This window comes from Pteropus vampyrus, unplaced genomic scaffold (genome assembly GCF_000151845.1).
Source record: "Pteropus vampyrus isolate Shadow unplaced genomic scaffold, Pvam_2.0 Scaffold31, whole genome shotgun sequence".
NCBI classification, from domain to species: Eukaryota; Metazoa; Chordata; class Mammalia; order Chiroptera; family Pteropodidae; genus Pteropus; species Pteropus vampyrus.
In genome coordinates this window covers 5,186,544-5,202,103 of record NW_011888812.1, presented here as the reverse complement: position 1 = coordinate 5,202,103, position 15,560 = coordinate 5,186,544, and the positions used below count along the sequence as shown (strand labels likewise).

The following is a 15,560-nucleotide window of genomic DNA, read 5'->3' as shown; positions in this document are numbered from 1 at the left end:
TGGTGGTCCTATTTTTAATTTTTTAAGGAACCTCCATACTGTTTTCCGTAGTGTCTACATCAATTTACATTCCCACCAGCAGTGCACAAGGGTTCCATTTTTCTCTATACCCTGGCGAACACTTATTTTCTTGTCTTTTTGATAATAGTCATTCTAACAGCTGAGAGATGATATCTCATTGTTTTTTTTGATTTGCACTTCCCTGATGATTAGTGGTGTTGAGCATCTTTTCATGTGCCTGTTGTCCATTTGCATGTCTTCTTTAGAAAAAAAAACCATGTATCTATGGTATGGTGTAATTGTTACCCTAGTGAAATTTTGAACTTCCATAAAAATTCTTAAAATTTTAATAGAAATCCTTTTCAGGAAAATAGTCAACTGAAGGTTGTAGTAAGATGCCAAATGCTCAATTATTCAATTCACCAATGTCCACTCGGTGCAATAAGACCACAACTCCGAGACACATAATGTTCATCTGCCGCAGGGATATTTATTTCATATCTCATTTCCCTATAAAACTTATACAGTTGTTGATGGATTAAAAAGATCCGTGTAGTGAATCAAAGGATTCTCAACTTCTTCCCATTTTGAAAGTTGACTCTGAATAGTATTGCTTTACATATGCTTATTGTCAGTGTTTGAAGAAATATTTCATTGAAGTGATAAAGGTGTTTTCACGTTCCTTGCAAATACCATAGATTAGGTTTTTGAAATCTGCAGCATCTACAAGACAGTCATTTACATCCTTCAAAAATGCTGTGCATGTTAGAAACCTGGACATTTAAAAACACAGATTGTCTGACATTATTTGAATCATGTGCTACTAAGTCAGCCAGAGGCCTGGGATCACAAATGTGCTAATGCATCTTCAATGTGAAGAGAACTGAATTTTGAAATCTATGTACTTCGTTTCCTGAAGACACAATGATGATATGGTGGAGAAAATAAGGCTATCATTTCTTGAATCCGCACTACATGGCTAATGCTGATATAAAGTGACATTCTTTACGAGTTGTTTAGTATCAAGTGCTGATTTAGCTAGATAAAATGCAGCTGTCTTCCCAAATTACACAACTGGATTCACACCATCTACTAATTCCTGGTGGAATTTTAAAGATACCTTTACGGGCAATTTTCATCTCGGTGCAAAGAATCCTAATTTAGAGAGTACAAAAACACTGCCAGTAGTTTCAATGCACAGATACCATCTCCCTTAGAGACATTTGATAAAAGAGATTGTGTTCTGTAAGAGATTGAGTCACCATTTAAAAGGATTTCTAAAATGTAATTGAGTATAAATTGATTCAAAATTGGTTGCCAGATTGTCATACAATTGTTTCTATCAGCATTTTTCTTATTACTTTGTGTCACTCCTAGAATTTGCCATGTTGCCTAGTAGGTCTCAGAAAGGAAGAATCCTCCCTCAAAATGCTCCCCTTCACTGATGCTCTTCTTTCCCAGATGTCATTTCCGATTGATATCCTCCTCAAAAGAACATTTTAAGACAACTTTCAAAATCTGAATGCTCTCAGTTTTACATGTCATCTAATAGTCTGATCAATAGATCCAGACTATTTGCTGAATTTAGCAAAACTGTAGCCCTGCTAATCTTTGAGCTACAAATTTTTTTTTTTTTTTTCTCGGAATGTACCTTATTCTCTCTCCTCTGGCCACAACATGGGCAATCCTGCATCCAAAACTATACACTAACATTAATGAAGCTCTACTATATTTTAGGTTTTTTATTTGTGAAATCCTCTGGGATTGTCTCCACATAAAGGTAGCTAGTGCCTCCTCTGCTCCCCCAGCTCTTTACACTTACGTGTCATAAAATTCTAACCATATTGTGTCACTATTGCTTGTAATTGCCGTACCTACTCTTTACTCACTTTCCTCCCTCAAACAAGTAGACAGCTCATTCGTTTACGAATCAGAATGTATTAAGACCAAAGAGCCAGGCACTGTGCTAAATAACATGGGAACCAATAAGCATTAACAATACCACTTCTTCTGCAAATTGACTAGTATTTTCCCCTACTCATCTGTAAGGTTATTTTTGGTTTTCTCTTTTATTTCTAATAGTTATTTCAAAGAAGTATTTATGTATATAAAATATAAATGCTTTGTTCTATGCACTGCATATAGTTTTCCCAGTGTTGTGCTTTCTTGTTATCGTACATAAAGAATATACTTTTTCTTGTATGGTTTCTTCTTTATATTTTATCACAGCTTTTCTTTTCCAGATGCTAACTAGTGCTAGAGAGGGGATGGCATGGGTAAGAAGAAGGATTAGTGGCAAAGAGTCCACAGAGGAATCTGAGAGTGGTCTTCGGAAAGTAACACAACAAAAAGAATTGGGCAGATTGATGGGTGAGATATTCCTGAATTAGCATCAATGGATATGAGCAGGAAAGTTGGGATAGCAGAAAAGTTAGTGATAACTTCCATGATACCTGGTACACAATGGGAGGTTACTACTCATCCTTAGAAAGAAATAGGTGACTAATTGACCCCTTATGTGGAGAATTTTCTTTCTTGTAAACCCCAGTAGTCATTTAAAATTTGTTATTTGTAAGGGCCAGAAGTTGGGCTTGATTGCAATGATTACCCTAATTCTTCACCCTCTTTTGTCATGTATGTTTATAATGGCCTTTCATTGTGGATGGAATGACCTGTCCTATTTTGTAACAATGGACTCAACCAAGTGATTTGCTTTAGCCAATGTGAAGTAAGCAGATTTGATTCACGCAGAAGCTCGAAAAAGTACTCAAACTTTTCTGCTTGCTCCTTGGACTTCTTCTGTTGTCAAGAGATTTCCTTGGGCCAAGCTCATGAACAGGGAGAGCGAGAGTCACATCGGATAGAGCTGAGTTGCTCCAGTGTCCTAGTGAAGACTTTCTTAGACCAGCTAACAACCCAGCCAAGATAAAAAGAGCCAGTTAACCAATCTCTAACTTACTCGTAGACTCATGAGAAATAATAAATGATTGCTATTTTCAGCTACAAAGTTTTGAGATAGTTTATTATATAGCAATAGCTAACTGATACATAAGTTATAATTCTCTGGTTAAATTATTTATTTGGTGGCATTTTTATTAGTTTTTCTATTTGTAATTGCAGTATCTCATTTTTTCTAACATCTTGTGTGCCACAGTGAAAAGAATATTCAATAAGAGACAAAAGACGCAGGTTCTTCCATTTCCTAATGTCATAATAAATATTTATTTATTCAACTATGTTCACAGCATTAGAAATACAAAAAAAAAAACATGCTTATGAAATCAATCAAGGTTTAGGGGAAAATACAGGCATTAGCAAATCATTTGCATCTGGTGCATCTGTCATTGACTAAAACATCATTATGCAGGTCATGAATGTACATGGATTGGGGGCTGGGTGAAGGGGTAGCCACTGTAGAGAAGATTTTTTTAAAAAAAATAAAACTTACAAATCTACTTGGACTCTAGTATCCTATCTATATTTCAAAGAACAAAAGATAGATTACTATTAGGATATCTGCTAGCCCAGAAATACAACATTCTCAGAGTATTGTCTAGCATAACATGTGTAATAAGTTCCCACTAAATGTGGTATTTTAACATTAAAGTAGTTTTCAAAAAATGTTGTTCTAAAGAAGCTAGTTCACATGTCATTCATCATGTGTGACTATAGAGGCAAGCTAGATATGATTATCCCACAGGATATTCTGGTCCCTGTTTAAAAGTATCAGAAGTGAAAAGGGACAATCTATCTAGTCCCAGAATTTGTAACATAAAGATTCAAATCTTATGTATTTTTTTAAAAAAGAGTAGCCTACAGTCTGTTAAATAAAATTAATACACAGAATAGCCACATCCATATTTTCTCTTTTTTTAAGCTAAGTAACTGAATTCTTTCTTTTTGCTATTTTGTATTTCTGATTACAAGATACTGTCCTCTGCTGTTTGCTAAAGATTACACCAGGTAGAGTCACTAACAAAAAGTGAAATAACATGATAGTTTTTGTTTTACTACCCCAAATGGCTACAAATCAGCAGCGGAAAACATAGAATTCTTTATGTCCACAGAACAAACTTGCCATATTAGCAACACGTGTCCCTCTTCTCCCAAGTCATCTTCTTTTAATGGCATTTGTTCTGTTTTTGCTTTTGGTAACTAGATGGGCTAACTGAAGTGTGACAATGTGATTAATACATTGCTCATTAGGTAATTATGTCTTCTAAAAGAGCTTTTATAAAAAATTATACTTGAACACATACCCTGTCATTGCTGACAGTACCTGACAACTCCTACTACATAATTTGTTGTTATTTAATAATAATGTAATTTGCATATATATTTGTATGACAGCTTGTTTACTACTTACTACTATTCTTTTTGAGTAAAGTCATTCATTCGGTGACAAATGTGACAACTCCATTCCCTCACAGAGTTACAAATTTACCTCTGGGATTCAGGGCTGATAACGACAGCCTAAATGCTCATGCGTGTCTTAGATGTATTCCCCTTGTTCCCCAAACATAGAAATTACAGCAAAATTGGAAAAAATGGAATAGATCTGAATTCAAAACTTATTTGTGTCACTTACAAATATGTAGCTTTAGCTTCACTTTCCCTCTTTAAAAATCTCTCAAGGGGTTGTTTTGAGTTTTAAATACGATGACATATATGAGAAGTTAGCAAAAGACCTTGCCATATGGATATCCAATAATAATTGGTTGAGCCTGAGTCAAAAAAAATGAAAGCCAAATGACTAATTCAAGGTTATATAATGTAAATGAGTAGCTGATGTGAGAAAAGAAATCGTAGTTGCTGAATAGGAAAGAAAACAGAAATAGGAAGCCTTTTCTTTTTCCTTTTGGCTAAAGAGCACTGATCCTTCCCTGCTGCTTTATTTGATAGATTAATTCATTCTGAAAGCCTTTAAAGATGTCTGGTAGGTAGCTAATAATAAGCTTTGAAAAACAAATCATTGGCCTTTTCCTTGCTGTCAAAGTCCCTAGAAAGCAAAATTCCATTTCAAATGGCTTCTAGCTTACTTCAGAGGGTAGGCTCCTTTGAAGCTATCTAGAGCAGCTAGTGAGTGCACTTTTAATGGTTTATTAGTTGGTAAATTGTAATTGGCATAGAAGGGTAAGAGCTCAAAAGGCAAATTAAAGTTATAGTCAACTGCCCACTAGTGTTATGAATCGATCAGTGAGCATTCATTTTAAAACAGAAACAATGTCATTACCCCTCAACAAATTCACATTTTGATGCAATTCATAACTACATCAAAGCTCTCTAAATAGATGGAGAAATTATAATAAATCACAACCCATGTGTAAAGAAAGGCCTGTCTGTCCTCTTACAGGTGCTGATAATCTGAAATACATGTTACAGTATGTGCTTAATACCCAAAGAAGTGTATACGTGTAATTCTTTTTCTTATTTTTTAACTCTAAATAAGGAATTATGTCTGCACTATGAAAAGAATAGGAAAGAAAAAAAGAACATTTGGTGTGAATTTGGATGCTTCGGATGTTCCTTTAGCAAAAATTTACTTTTTGTCTAATGCCACTTCTCATCATGATTTGTAACATAAAGACCCAGATCTTTATGTATTGTGCTTGAACAGAGTAACTTACAGCCTCTTTAAAACTGGTTTTAAACCAAGTATACATTCTCATCTCTCAAAAGTAAAGAAAATCGGCACAGAGATCATTAATTGTGAAGCCTGAAACATATTTATTTGCCTTCCTCCCCCAATATATATATATAATCTTTTATTGTTTGAATTATCATTCTTCATTTTACCCTTTTTGTATCTCAAAGTTATGTATTTGAAAGACATAAAATGAGTAATCATAGCTTACAGAAAGGGCTTCAGGATGACTGTATAGTGAAGAAAGAAACCAACATAAATACATTATCAACAATATTATTTTGTGGGGCCCTCCATCTTTCTAAGGATACCCGGTGAAATTAAAATGTGTCACCTTCCCCCCTAACGTGAGTCGTTGGAAAAGCCCACAGCCAGGAGCCTGGGATGTTGCAATTGAGTTGTCAAACTGTCCTGGATGTCTTGTACAAACTGAACAGGCCAATTTACTGCAACACTGCATGAGCCGAAGGCTCCTATCTAGCCTTTACAGTGCTTCCTCCTAGTGAGATTATCCAGCTGGACAACAGGCACCCTCGCTCGCAGCTTTTCAGCTACTCCTAGATTCCTTCTGATCAGCCTGTCCTAAGTAATAGTACCGCGTTAATCCTTACCTTGTGACCAGCCTGCTTGGCTAGAGCGGGGTAGAGGATGTTACCCAGCAATCCGAAAGCAACATCTTTGAGATTTTTGAATCCTAGTGGTGATTTGATTTCATTGTCTTCCCCTTTGTAGCTCCAACTCCTGGCTTTCAGGATGAAAACAGGCCTTTAGAGAGAAAAGAAAAAAAAAAAAAAGACAACTTCTCCTACACAACCCCTGAGTTTCTGCGCCTATTACTAACCTCCGAGCGCGGGGGTTGCTTCTGACTCTGTCCTCCAGGTGGCAGCGGTGCCACACCGCAGAGGCTCCAATCCCCTCTTCCCTGACTTCAAGTGTTAATGCAATTGACCAATCAGTGCTAAGATGATGGGAGGTAATTGGGTAATTGTATTTTACTGATCACAAGCAGAGAAAGGGGAAGGAAAGAGGGGCATAGGAGGGAAGGGGACTGCAGCCCGAGAGATTTGGGGGCTAAGACCCTAAACATTGGGACGTGGCATTGGCCAAGGGAAAGCCTAGACTGGCTGGAGCTGCCGCTTGCACAGGGAGCGCATTTATTTATTTGGGAGAAAGGAAAGGAGAGAGAAGAGGGAGGGGAAGGAAGAGAGTTCAAGCCCAAGTGGATGGAAGGGGCCCGGGGTTTCTGCCGCGCAGGGCGATGGCGCTAAGGGCGGCGCGGAGTTAGCTGCGCCTTCGAGAACGCATCTCCTCGCAGACGACTAGCCGGCGTCGGGAAGGTCTGCGCCAAGAGGAACCAACTTGTGGCTCCGAAATGTATCCGACGCAGCTGGAAATGAGATCAAAGCTGCAGTTTCATTCGCGAAGGATGAAAGGAGCCAGCGATTAGGGTTTTTTTTCTTCTTCATTGTTTTTTTTTTTTTTACCTCTTTCGTTCCATTTTCTATTTAGCTTTTTCATTTCTTATTATTAATATATTTTTAATTGCCTAACACCCCTTTGGTCCCCTCACATCGCCCGCCCCACTTGAAATAAAAGCTCAGTGTGAACTTCTTTCGCCGCAGCGCCCCCGGATCCGCTGTCCACTGATGGAGGAGAGGGGAACCGGGGGACCGGCCGGGGCCACCGGCGAGGGACCGCGTCACGCGTCTCCCCCGTGATCCTGGCCCTGCTCACCGAGTTCTGCAACACCTGGAGGAACTGGACCGGGTGCCGGGGTGGGGGCGGGGACAGAGGAAGCGAAAGCCACCCCGGGCCTTAAAAAAAAAAAAAAAAGTAGAGGGGGAGGAATGGGTTTCTTCTTGACAGCTGACGGAGCCTTGAAATTTTCCTCCACTACCTCCACCCCCGCCCTCGCCCCCGCCCCCCGCACTCCATTTAACGTGAGATTATGAAATTGCAGAGGCGGTGGAGGGAAGGAGACAGGATATAACAGGGAGTTTGGAGGGAGAGGGAAAGGTGGCTGGCCGGGTGGCTGAAATCAAAAATCCAGTTGCGCACCGGGTTGTGATGAGAAATCTAATCAGATCTTTGGAGAAGGGGGCGGCCGGAAGGGTGGCGAGCGGGGGGAGTTGATCCCCAAATTCTTCGAAAGGGGGGGATCTGGAGACAGGAATCGACGATGTAAACGGAGACTTTTTGGTGGCTGTGGCGGTTGGGTGCCTTGCAAAAATGAAGGATGCGGGACGCAGCTCTCTCTTGGAACAGAACGCAGTGGATAAACTGATCGTGCAAGAGAGAAAGACGAACGAAGCTTTTTCGTGTGAGACCTGGATCTTAACGCAAATGTGTATACGTGCACACAGGGAATATTGAAAAATGAAATAAACCAGTTTCAGACCCGCGGGAGTTGGTGTGCTCTGACATAAATAAATAATAATAAAACAGCTGCCCCCCCCCCCAAAGGATGATTGGACATGGAGTACCGAGGATCCATAAAGAAAAAGTATGTTCGTTTTTCTCTATAAAGGAGAAAGTAAGCCAAGGAGATATTTTTGGAATGAAAAGTTTGGGGCTTTTTTTAGGACAGTAAAGACCTGGTATGGTGTTTTCTTTTCTTTTTGAATTTCCCACAAGAGGAGAGGAAATTAATAATACATCTGCAAAGAAATTTCAGAGAAGAAAAGTTGACCGCGGCAGAATGAGGCATTGATTGGGGGAGAGAAAACAGCAGAGCACAGTTGGATTTGTGCCTGTGTTGACTAAAATTGATGGATAATTGCAGTTGGATTTTTCATCAACCTCCTTTTTTTCCTTTTTCTTTTTTTTCTTTTTGGTGTCAAGATCATGTGTTTTCGCTTGTTCTTAGCCACCTGGATTTCCGTCTGGATGTTGCTGTGATGAGTCTGAAATACAGTGAGTGATTCTTATTTTCTTACTTATTGGTGAAGAAAATGTCCATTAATTTAGTGTTCCTAGTGCCTTCATCCCATCACCTTCTTAAGTGGGATTTTTTAAGACATCACTGTACGGGGCCAGAAATAAGAAAGAGGGTGGCCCACGCATTTGCTTCATCAGTCTGTGCTCACAGATAAACTGGTTTGCTATAATGATGCAGGTTGTCTGCATCCTGGGCAAATGCCTTTGCAAATGTTCACCAAGGGAAAAAAATCTCCCCAAGAAAGCTGCTGCAGTGTGGGGTGCTTGTGTTGTGTGATTGACACTCTAGAATACATTTAAGTTGCACAGCAGCCCTGGAGTTGGATGTATAAATGTTTAGCCATTGGAAATCGAAGGGGCCCAATTTAAATTTCATTATTCAATCTGACACTGCAGATCACTGGGATGTATTAACATGAAAATATGATAATAAACTCAGCAGTTGAAGGTTGGCTTCTGGCTGGTGGGTGGATTGAGGGAGGGAGCGTGGGTATGGGGGAGGAAGTGGTGGAAAGAGGTGGCTGCACTTTTCCGATCTCTCTTGCATGCACATGCTCAAATGTGGTCTTCAGATTGCCTAGATTCTTGCCAGTGCTAAGAATCAGAGGAGGAGGACCCACTTATCTTCAACCCCATTCCCTCCTAACTAATTACTTCTTTGGATAACAGAGAGGCTTACCTACATTGAGGAAGGCTTGCATTTTGCCAGAAACCTTCTCAACATCACCAGGACAGGGCTCTTGAGTAAAAGGCAGAAATCTAGTGTCCTGTGGTAACTTAGATAAAGGAGCTAAAGATATGGTCTGTGTGTTGAGCTCCAGTATTTCTCATGTGCCAGCTTTGCCTTGGGAGAAAGAGGTCAATGAAGAAAAATAAAAGGAGGGTGAAAATCCTTAGAGAGCCTGAGGGCCTGTAAGATCACCCCTCTTTCCACTCCCTTCCTCTCCATAGCTGCCAGGGTCATGAAGCTGGATTTTCCCCCTTTTCTTTTCCTTTCTTTTCTTTCCTTTCTCTTTTTCTTTCTTAATTTTAATTTATTTTTTAAACAGAACTCTTCCCCTTCACCCTTCTTTATTCCTTCTGGGGCCTTCTGTCAGAACCAGAGACTCATATAACTTGAGAGCCAAAAGACTCTTCAGAGATGTCATGCCAATAAAAAAGGAAACTGTGGCCTCGAGAAGCTATAACTCCTTGGTTAATGGCCAAACCGTATGAGACAGGTAACTCACCCAGGCCTCAGAACAGCAGACAAAAACAATTCATAATCCAAACTAGATGGGAATCAGCCATACACGGCATGGCTACTTCTGTCCCCACAGCTGCCATTTTTATCTAGAAGGGTCAAGGAGAGTGCCTTTCCTGAGGGATTGAAATAACTCTTATCATGCTGGATCTCAAGACTAGGCCATGTCTAACACTCATATCCGTTTCAAGTTTGTTTTTTTTTAATGGCAGAGCTCAGATTATCCTAGCTTTAATACTATTAAAAAATAATAATAATAAGATCCACAACTCTGACATATCCTGAAGGAGATGAAAGACAATAGTCCCCTGGGTCTCATTTGGTGCTGGGCGCATTTAATCCGGTGAGAGGTGGTCCCTAGAGAGTCATTAAAGAACCATGGAGTTAGATTTATATTAGAGAAGTGATAATAGAAACCAGAGACACGTTGCTAAAAGCATCTGAGCCTGTTCTTCACTCACATCATCTGTTCTTATCCTTTTCATTACTCCTTAACTAAACTAGCCTACAGCTGAGCACTTCTCTAATTTATTTTTCTGGGCACATGTTTCCTGTTGGGACACAGATCAGGCAATAAATTTACCAACTCATGAAAATAATCATGCAGTTTTTTTTCCCCCCTTGATCTCTCTGTAGGCTGCTGCATATTTTATCTCTCCTTGCAGTTTTGTTTGTTTGTTTGTTTGTTTTGTTTTTACATGACCTCAGTTAAGTTACCACTTGTGATCATAGTTTCAGATTATCTTAAGTTTCTGCTCAGTTGTAACTTAGCACAGCTGACAAAAAGAGAGGAAAAGGGGGGAAAAAAGTATTTTGACGTTTTCACTGCACAGTTCAGTTCTGGGCATCAAGTGGGAAACCCAACCTTGCAATCAGTTTGGCTCTGCCAATCAGAGGAGGGTTTCCCCCCCCCTTTTTTTTTTTTGACATCAGAATTTCTTCACTGCTACTCCAGTTAGACCTCAAGTGTATTCCTGCCTTCACATTGTCATCACCCTCTCTGTACCCTCCACATTTACTCCCACATGCGAATTTTTCTGAATGAGGGGGGAAAGGGGTGAGGAGCAGAGAGAACAATTTAAAAATTGTGGGCTGAAATGTTTCCTCCCACCCACCTCCACTTAAGCGTGTTCCTCAAATCTGGAGATAATGGAACATCCAAGGATATCTTCGTTTTTCGTGCTGGTGAATCACTCACTCACCCAGCTCTACAGTTAGGGACACATTGCCCAGCCTGGGATTTAGCTAGCTTCTTTGGTTTGGCAGTCAGAGTTGGCTCTGCATTTAGGCAGCTTGTTCACAATGCCTATTATCACCCCTATAAAATAAATCTTTCACTGATGAGAGATTTATGGCCATGAGAAACCTGAAAACTTACCTCATGAGTATTTCAGGGCCGAAGTTGGTGCCTACTGAATAACATTTGTGAGTAGGTAGATGGGTACTGGGATTCTGCTTAGAACTACAGGCCCCAAAACTGCTTGGATGTGCAAGTTTCAAAGTTTCCTTTTCACATATCTTTCTCCTCTAATTTGAAAGCTCTACCCTTTGGACCACACCTTTAATTTTCCTAGTCCTCTGTGTTCACAACTGCAGGATGGGAATGATAATGCCAACAAATTAGAATTCAACTAATTAGAATTGTTTTGTGAATTAAAAGTAATGTTATGCAAAGCCCCAGGCATAATAGGCCCTCTAAAGAGGGCTGTTTGTTATGGTTGTTCTAGGATTAATTTGGATTAACTTCCTGGGAATGAATGCAGGCTGGCCAAGCACTTTACTGGTTCTCGTGGCTACACTTGAAAACCAGGGAATGTGCACTGACCTAACAGTACTTGCCAGATTCTTCTTTTGAGATCTTAACAGTACAGATTGGCTGCAAGGGATCATTTTAGATATGAAATGCTGCTTCCAGCTGGAAACCAAAAATCAAGATTTTCCTTTTTAAAGTGTAGAAAAGTAGATCTCAGTAAAAATAATACTTAAATGAGATTTTAGAGAGGAAATAATGCTATTATTGTGTTGCTATTATTTTGGTCTAAAAGTTGCAAAGATAGATTTTGTATATTAAATGCGTAATTGTAGCTGCTCATTACATTGTCTGGACCTGAAATGCACAAAATAAAGGCAGATCTTAGGCAATGATATAATTTAAATTAGATAGCATAAAATTCCATTACTAATCTGAAGGCCCACAAATTCACAATTTGGATTCAGAGCTATAACGAATCCTGTGTTAGTTAAACATCACTTTGTGATAGGATAAAGGCTTGATGAAGTGTATGGAATCAAGACTTTATGTAGACTTGTCTTTCCGTTTGCATGTTCAAACCTACCAACAACTCACTAGTGGTTTCCTGAGGCAGCCAGTCATGGTCTTTGCTCATAATTTCATCCTCTACAACTGCAGCCCTGTGTTCTGTCCATTTCCTCAGTATGCTCTCGGAGACTTGGGGAAAAGAGTTCTATTGTTGTAATGATTGATATTCTTGATATCATATCCGTAAGTTGTAACAGAAAGGTCAGGCTGAGGAGTTGTCCATTGGATTTTTATACTGCTTCTTTTCAATTCAGAAGTCTATTTGAAATCTGTGTCGGTTTTGAAGAAGCATCCTAAAGTTAACCATCTTCGCTGATCTTAAGAAGAGATCATCTGTGGGAGTTCTTACCATTTGATAGATTTTACTTTTTTGTGTACTTCGTAAAGGTGACTGAGAAATTCGGTAAACTTGGACTCTGGCATCCTAAGAGAGTTTAAATACTCAGTTTCCCACTGGGTCATGCACCATTTAATCTCTCTGAACCCAATTGCTTATCTATAAGATAGAGGTTATAACATCCATATGGAACTGACTGCCGTGAGGATAAAATCAGATTGCATATGTCATGCACAGCAGGCATTCAATAAATACACTTTTAAATCGAGCATCTTTGAATTTAGTTTAGGTAATGCACAGTTTGCAAAAAATAGGTCTGGCCTTTTTTAAAGGAAGCTGTTAGTCTAAATTTATGTCTGTAGAGAGTAAAAAAGAAGTATATAGACAAGATTAACGTCGGAGTAGCACAAATAGTTGCAACCATTTTCGGTAAGATCTTACACTTTTAAAACTATTTAGAAGTACTTTAGTGAATGACATTCCCTCAGGAAAGATAAAAATATACTTTGTGAATTGTGGAAAATATACTGTATCCATGTAAAGTTTCATTAGATTGCCAAATATTTTATAATACAGGCAAAAAAAAATAATGATTTATAAATGGTGTCTTGGAAAACTCTCCAAGGGGATGAAGAATCTGTTGCGTCCTCCTTCAAAATGATTTATCTAAAGAAATGTAAATTTGATAGTTGAAATTTGGTTGGACAGATCTTGTGGTTGAAACAGTGTGCTTGTAACAATCTCTGAGGGCAAGATTTTATTTGTTCTCTGGCATGCCCTCAGCATGACAAATAGTGTGCATGCAGTACACATTCCTTGACCGACTAACAGAACTTACTTTAACAGATATTTCCTCCTGAGGACTCAAATGCAGGTACCTACCTATGCAACTTATAGAAGCTTAATTAGAAATACCAATGAGTGTATTGACTCTGTGTGTGTATGTATGTGAGTGTGCACAAGTATGACATTTCACACACATACACACACACGCAGATATTAAGAACCATTAAGTGGTTTCCTTATGTTGGAAAAGCCGAGATCTGAAAATTAGATGATGCATGCAGTATATTCTTATTCTCAGCGTTGTCAGTGATGTACTGTAACAATCTGTACAAGTCACCTCGCCTCTTGGTCTTATATTCTCCGTTAAATAAAAGTAAAAACGAAGATTCTTTCATGTGCTAAGATTTTAGGATTCTGCATTCATAATTGACTACCTAGGAATTCAGGATTCCTAGGAATTAAAAATGTAAAATCCTCGATATCAGGATACTAGTTATTAAAATGTGAAGGGGAATGGTATAGATTCTTAAAGGCAGAATCGGTATTATAATGGCTGATTATAGAGTAAAAAGGTAAAATAATTCTTTTTACTCTTGAGGGTTTGTAGGGGAAATACAATGAGATTTGGAATTGACAAATGGATTCCAACTTTATTTTACACCTGTTGGCTGGGAAATCCTAAGTGGGCCAATTAACCTTGCTGTGCCTTAGTTTCCTCAGCGATAAAAATAAAGATCATTTTTCTTGCAGTTATTTTGGGAGCATGAACACGTCTAAGTATTTGGCACATAATCAATACACAATAAATGCTAGCTTACTTTCTTTTAATTGAAATCTTTGGTTATTTTCCATAGAAACGGGAACATTTAACTGAAAGTCTGTGTTTTATGTTTTACAGTTACTGAGTATGTAAATGAAAATCGTTTTCCAATTTAGCTATCAAAGTTAGTAATACTATTTTTAATAATATTTTTCCGATGTTGATCAGATTTATAAGGAAGTCTGGAAAAGATGAAAAACTTATGTAAGGTTAATAAACTTTTATTTTAACTTTGACATAAACCAATAGCAGTTTTCTATGCTTATGGAAGCTTTCAACACTTAACAGAGATTATGGGTATTATTTCTTAATAGTAGTAGTGACTACCATTTATTGAACATTTGACTTGCACCAGACACTGTGGTGGAAATAAACTATATATTTTTTCTCCTTAATTCTCACTTGCAGAACTGAAACACAAAGAGGCTAAATAATTGTCTAAGGTTATACAGCAACTAAGTGGTGGAGCTGGAAGTAGAAATGACATTTTTTCTGACTTTAGAAATGTGATCAAAATTAGTAAATTCAAACTTATTGACTTGGTAACAAATAAATATGGCACTCACTGTCCTCTAACCTGTCACTCAGTCTGAATATTTTAATTGGGGTTGAGATGTCGGCAAGCTCCCTTTCCCCTGTTTCTTGAAACAAAGTTTGTAACCAGATGCTTAGGTCACATATACCTTGCATATTTTTGCCAGTCTTCAGTAGTAGCCAAATGTGCCTATAAGTGAGGAAGGGACAACTTCTAAGAAAGACTTGGGAAAAACTGTACTAACTCACTCAATGTAACTAATGGACAGAAGGCTTTGCAAAATACTATGAGGTTATCTGGAAACTCAGAATTGTATGAAAAAAAATGAGGTAAATGCTACTGATAAGTTTGGAGTTTAGTTACAATATCCTGCCAGCCTGACAGATTTGATCTCAGTCCATGTCATGTTTGATCTCTCTGTGGCGCTTGAAACCCTTGCTACTGCTGGCTTTCCTAAATTTTTTCAGGGACTTGGGGTGCTACTTACTATTGCTTCCTGTATTTATTTCTCTTCATCCTCCTTCTACTCCCTTTCTTAAATGTCGAGGGCTTCTCCATGAATCTGCTGTAGTCCTGGTCTCTCTGCATCCCTGAGAGATGTCAGCTGGGCTCGCGGAGAGAGATGGCACTCAAACCCTTGGCCTCAGCCACCTTGTATATACTGAAGACTCACTCTTAAATGTCCATCTCCAGCAAGATCTCACTTCCTTACCTTGTAGCTGTTATACACTTAATACAAGTGTAACTGATTATTTTCCCTCCAAGAAGATATATGTCCTGTTTCAATGATATCAATATCTCTTTAACCTTCCTCATATCCGACCACTTATCACATTTATTCACTATCTTAAACTCAGATTTTTCATCCCTCAGTCCAGATTCTACCATTTCTCTCCTAGATATCTAACTTTCTAGTCCTTCTGATGACACCTACTTTT

At 38.7% G+C, this 15,560-nt stretch overlaps 1 protein-coding gene across 2 annotated transcripts in view; it reads left to right on the top strand.

The window, feature by feature from the left end:
• LRRC4C (leucine rich repeat containing 4C) overlaps positions 1 to 15,560 on the top strand; it is a 184,439-nt gene that overhangs the window by 16,215 nt on the left and 152,664 nt on the right. The window contains exon 2 of one of the 2 annotated variants that reach the window (XM_011356841.1): positions 8,486 to 8,557. The gene's annotated coding sequence lies outside the window, so the exon portion shown is untranslated. Of the gene's footprint in view, positions 1 to 6,665; positions 8,558 to 15,560 lie in introns of those variants that run through there. The other variant, XM_023528653.1, reaches the window with a different exon arrangement.